This window comes from Geotrypetes seraphini, chromosome 4, assembly GCF_902459505.1.
Source record: "Geotrypetes seraphini chromosome 4, aGeoSer1.1, whole genome shotgun sequence".
Lineage (NCBI taxonomy): Eukaryota > Metazoa > Chordata > Amphibia > Gymnophiona > Dermophiidae > Geotrypetes > Geotrypetes seraphini.
The window spans coordinates 228,618,805-228,624,967 of NC_047087.1; the positions used below are offsets into that span (position 1 = coordinate 228,618,805).

At 38.0% G+C, this 6,163-nt stretch overlaps 1 non-coding gene across 1 annotated transcript; it reads left to right on the forward strand.

Annotated features, from left to right (window-relative positions):
• The first annotated feature begins 4,645 nt into the window (after window positions 1-4,645).
• LOC117360182 lies at window positions 4,646-4,782 on the forward strand. The gene has a single exon (XR_004539388.1). It is a non-coding gene; the product is annotated as a U11 spliceosomal RNA (small nuclear RNA).
• The last annotated feature ends 1,381 nt before the right edge of the window (window positions 4,783-6,163 follow it).

Consider the following 6,163-nt stretch of genomic DNA (forward strand, 5'->3'; position numbering starts at 1 on the left):
CCAAGGTCACAGGGAGCAGTGTTGGGTTTGAACTCACATCCTAAGGATGCTGAGGCTGTAGCTGTAACCACCACGCCACACTCTCTTCTTCTACTTTTACACCTGCTGCTCCTTGTGACCCAGGGCAAGTCACTTAATCTTCCATTGCCCCGGGTAAAAAATAAGTACCTGTATATATATAAACTGCTTTGCATGTGTAACCACAAAAAGGCGGTATACAAGTTCCATTCCCCTTTCCCTTCCCCTATAAATAGCAACCAAAGACACAACATCTGTGCCCTTTTTTTTTTTTTTTTTTAAAGAAAAGCTGTTCTCCCTGCTCTTAACAGCTGAGCAACAGAGGAAGCCCCAAACCTACCAGTGGCTTCAGGGAATCCTGCAGCTCCGTTGATCAGGGCAAGGAGAGCAGCTTGAAAGGAGGTATGCCTGGCAATTGCTTTTCTGAGCAAGTGCCAGGCACAGTTCTTCTACCCTTATACCAGCAATTTTCCATACAAATCGCATCAGTAGTAAAAGAAAAAAGTTGCTCCCACCACGGTATTTTGTATCGTGGTGTCGGAGCTTTGTGCATCTGGGCCTAAGTACAGTTACATGCATAACTGCAAAGTAGTGCTAGTTCCTGGAGGAAAAGTCCATAGTCTGTTATTGAGAAAGACAAGGGGGAAGCCACTGCTTGCCCTGGATCAGTAGCATGGAATGTTGCTACTCTTTGGGTTTTTTCCAGGTGCTAGTGACCTGGATTGGCCACCGTGAGGATGGGCTACTGGGCTTGATGGGCCATTGGTCTGACCCAGTAGGCTATTCTTACGTTTTTATGTTTAAACATAGTAATATAGTAAAAAAATAAAAATAAAAAATGGCAGAGAAAAACCAATATGGTCCATCAAGTCTGCTCAGAAAGGTTTTTGTGTTGTATCTGCAGTTCAGTGCAAGTTACGTTCCCCATCCTTGTAAAGCAAGTAATCTTTTGGGACCTGGTGGTCAGTGTTAGAGATTTGCTTGAGTGTTTGTGGTCAGTCAGTGTTGCTTTTAATACTTTGCTCTCCTCTGCCCTCACTTATCTGTAGCAGACTCCTACTTCGCCCTCCCATTTGTTCTACTCCTTCTGAGCATGTAATACTTTTCCTCATACAGTGGGAAGATCTAGTATCCTCTGGATATCAGATTCACATGAGGCTCCTATTGAGCACATTTTTATAGCAGTGACATGTGTTAATTTAACATGGTATTCTGCCCAATACACAGAGATGTATTGCATTAATTTGAGTTAAATGGAGGCCATTGTTCTCATAGGTACAATTACTTCTGGTCATGCTAAACCGTGTTATACTGCTGCAAGTCTGCCACAAAATATTGAGACAAATTTTCAATTAACACATATTGCCACAGTTAAAGCAGTTTATCCAGCTTGCAGAATGGGCAAAGAAAGAAATCTATAGATTCAGCTAACACCTATACATTCAGCTGTCAAACCTTCTTCTGTACTATATGATAATGTGTAATTTTAATAATTTCTATTCTGAATTTATAAAAATACTGTACATAAAACAACGTGGTCAATATTGAAACAGTTTGTCCAGCTAACTTTGGGAGGCAGTTGGACAAATCTGTAGGATTGAAATTTCTCCCAATTCCCCTTGCTGCCTGTACAATATTTACTCAGAAGCCCTCATTTTAGAAGCCCTATTTGTCATACGCACTTGTAAAAACCAGTATCCACATATGTATATAGCATAGACATGTAAAAGTTGATTTTAGAAAGCCAGCATTTACCCATGCATATGAAAAGTTCATTTACCTTGCATAGGGTCATGTTATGGATGCGCTGTATATCTTTTATCTACATAAGAACATAAGAAGAGCCATACTGGGTCAGACCAATGGTCCATCTAGCTCAGTATCCTGTTTCCAACAATGGCCAATCTAGGTCACCAGAATCTGACAGAATCCCATATAGCAGCATGATTCCTTCAGGATCTTGTCCAAACCTTTTGTAAACTCAGATATGTTAACTGCTGTAACCACATCCTCTGGCAATGATTTCCAGAGCTTATTTGTTGAATGAAAAAACATTTCCTCTTATTCGTTGCAAAAGCATTACCATGTGACTTTACTGAGAATACCTCTATTTTTTGTATTTTTGAAAGAGAAAAAAAAAATCGATTCACTTTTATCAGTTCTACACCACTCAGGATTTTGTAGACCTCTATCATATCTCTTTTCAGCCATCTCTTTTCCAAGCTGAGGAGCCCTAACCTCTCTAGCCTTTCCTCATATAAGAGGAGTTCCATTCCCTTTATCATTTCAGTTTCCCTTCTTTGAACCTTTTCTAATTCCACTATACCTTTTTTGAGATATGGTGACCAGAATTACATCACAGCACAACAAAGGAGTCGTGAGGATGAGATGTCAGTCATTCACGGGTGTAAAGTTCAAAGTTCACTTTATTGTAAGAGCAATCAGGATGCTAGGAAATTTTAGGAAAGGGATGGAAAATAGGACAAAGAATATTATATAGCGTCTCCATAATGCTCCATGGTGCAACCTCATCTTGAGTATTACATGTAATTCTGGTCACCAAAAGGGGAGCCCATGGAGGCCTCAACAACGAGACAATCAAGAAACAGAGTCGTGAGGATGAGATGTCAATCAGCCATGGGTGTAAAGTTCAAAGTTCACTTTATTGATAGTAGCACTGCGAGGACTCGAAAACTCAACACTGACAGTATTTCGGTATCTATGCCTTTGTCAAGAGTCTCAATGGCTGGTAGTTCTATCACATAAATAGAGCATTCAATGCAGGTCAAATTTAGAAGGAACAGGAAAATATCTGGTGTCCAAAGCGAAGCTGAGGGTCACGAGTGAAACAAAGGCATAGATGCTGAAACACTGTCAGTGTCGAGTCTTCGAGTCCTCGCAGTGCTACTATCAATAAAGTGAACTTTGAACTTTACACCCATGGCTGATTGGCATCTCATCCTCACGACTCCTTTGTTGTTTCTTGATTGTCTCGTTGTTGAGGCCTCCATGGGCTCCCCTTTTGGTGACCAGAATTACATGCAATACTCAGGACGAGGTTGCACCATGGAGCATTATGGAGACGCTATATAATATTCTTTGTCTTATTTTCCATCCCTTTTCTAAAATTTCCTAGCATCCTGATTGCTCGTACATTGGGCAGAAGATTTCAGGATATTATCTATAAAGACACCTAGACCCTAGCATCAAGTAACTATGATTCAGATTATTTTTTCCAATGTTCATTACTTTCCATTTCATCTGTCATTTGGATGCCTAATCTTTCAATTTCTTAAGGTCTTCCTGCAATTTTTCATAGTCCACATGTGCTTTAACAACTTTGAATAGTTTTATGTCTTTTGCAAAAGTAACCACCTCACTTATTATGATTTCCAGATCATTTAAACATATGTTAAATAGCACCAGTCCCAGTACAGATTCCTGCAACACTCCACTATTCACCCTCTTCCACTGAGAAAAATTGACATTTAAAAATACCCTCTGCTTTGTATTCATTAACTACAGTAGTTCCTAATCCACAACAGAACATTGCCTCCTGTCCCATGGCTTTTCAAATTTTCTCAGGAGTATCTCATGAAGGACTTTGTCAAAAGCTTTCAGAAAATCTAGATTCACTAAATCAACTGGCTCACTTTTATCCACGTTTATTGACTTGTTAAAAGAAATGAAGCAAAATTGTGAGGCATGACTTCCTTTGGCTCAATCTATGTTGACTCTTTTAAGCCATGTTTGTAAATTTGATTTGATTTTTTTATTTTATTATCTTAATATACTTCCCATTACTCTAGGTTTAAGAATGGCTTACATTCAAAATAATCATTAGCTTAATAAGTAAATTTTACAATCTCAAATATAAAAAAATCACAATATTTACTTTACAGTCACAATAATAGAACTAAGATGGAACCCCATAAAATGCCAGCCTACTATTCTTACATTAACAAATAGATCTCCTTAAAAAAACCCAACAACATGTTAATAGCTGATGCCTACTCCTTCAGGTAACATTTCAATAACCAAATATCACATATTCAGTAATTTTATTTTATATACATAATTTTATCCAGCACTAAAGTTGGTATAATTTCTAAGATCACCACTTGGATCCTTTCAAAAATTGGTGGCATATTGTCCACCTTCCAATCTTCAGGTACTATGGTCAATTTTAGTGATAGGTTACAGCAAATCAGCAATTTCATGTTTGAGTTCTTTCAGTACCCACCTCAGCATACCATCCGGTCTAGGTGATTGATTACTCTTTAATTGGTAGACTTGGCTTAGTGCATCTTCCGTGTTCATCAAGATTTCTTTCAGTTCTTCTGCATCGTCATCCTTGAAAACCTTTTCTGGTAGGTCGATCTCTTACTTCTTCATTAAGACTGAAGTAAAAAATTTATTCGGTCTCTCCACTATGGCCTTGTCCTCCCTGTGTGCCTCTTTTGCTCCATGATGATCTAATAGTCCCACAGATTCCTTCAAAAACTTTCTGCTTCTGATGTATCTTAAAAAATTATTACTACAAGCTTTTGCTTCTGTGACAAGTTTCTTTTCATATCAACTTTTAGCCCTCTTTATCAATGTTTTGCATCTAACTTGCCATTGCATATATTACTTTTTGTGCTGTCTTTAGCACGTGGATTGATTCAATTTTCAGATCTTTCTGTGTGGAATCAACATCAAGAGATTTCAAAATCATAATTTTTGTAACTGGGGCTGTTAGTGATCTCACGTCTGGGCACCCCTTCCCCCCCAAAAAAAAAAAAAAGTTATTTCTATAAGTTTTTGCTTCTGTGGCAAGATTCTCTTCATATAATCTTTTAGCCCTCTTTATCAATGTTTTGCATCTAACTTGCCATGCATATGTTACTTCTTATGGTATTTTTAATATTTTTAATATTTAGTTGTACTTTTACCCTTATAAGTGTTGTCAAATATCCAAATATTGTTAACCAAAGATAACCAGAGAACATTACAGCTCTCTACCTTGCTGGACATTGTCAGACAGGGTGTTTCAAAGAACTAATATTTTAGCCATACATTCATATAATTTTTGTGTGAATGGACTTCAAAATGCCTAACTAATTTCCACTAGCTTCGGTCCATATTTCATCATTAGTCCAAATAGTGTTCCATGAAACATTCTCATGTGTTTAGTGTTCAAACAATCAAAATGATCAAAATTGCTCCACAACAATTATATACTTCACAAAATGTGGGTTTCTGCAGTTACTTGTGACCTGGATTGGCCACTGTTGGAAACAGGAAACTGGGTTAGATGGACCATTGGTCTGACCCAGTATATTATGCTGAAACATCCTGTTTGACACTTAATCATATTGTTGAAGATATAATATAGTTAAGTAATAAGGAAGCAACATTAATAGTTTATTGCTGGATATTGCACACCACCTAACCAAGCATAAAACGTTACCAATGTGTGTAGTCAGAACTTCCCTGCAGTTTAAAAATAGTTTGAGTTTATTAATTAATTAATTAATTAATTTCCTAAGGGCCAAATTCCATATATGGTACAAAAAAACCCAAGAAAACAGTGCTGATCAGCATGGCACTTAGCATGATTCTATATAGAGGCTCCCACTATATACAGATTTGCTTTTAGCAGCCATACACAGTATAATATTTAGGCATACACCCATTTAGGCCAAGGAAAACCAGGCCTAAATTGCTGCACTTAAGTTGGATCTGGATCAGGCATATCCTATAACAGTGTGCCTATGCTCCTCCCTTGGTCACACCCCCTTTTGAGATTTGCACACTCGAATGCGCCTACCAAGTTGTGCGAGTAACTTTAAATTAATGCCAATTAGTGTCAATTAGGTGTTAATTGCCAATTGGCACCAATTGGCTTGTTAAATAAGTTGCCTGCAAATTGACTGCGCACTATTTGAGCGCACGGTCTATGGTGCCGTATACAGAATATGGGGGTAAGTCTTTGAAATGCAGGAGAATGGTCCCCGCTTAGATTTGTGGATAGGTGGGTTATAAATAATTTTAAATAAATGACTAGGGAAGCCCACTTCAGAATGCTGAGAAGGCCGTCCTGTCACTGTGAACAGCCCGCAGGTACGACTGAACTAAACCTTAACATCTTTTGATAAAAGCA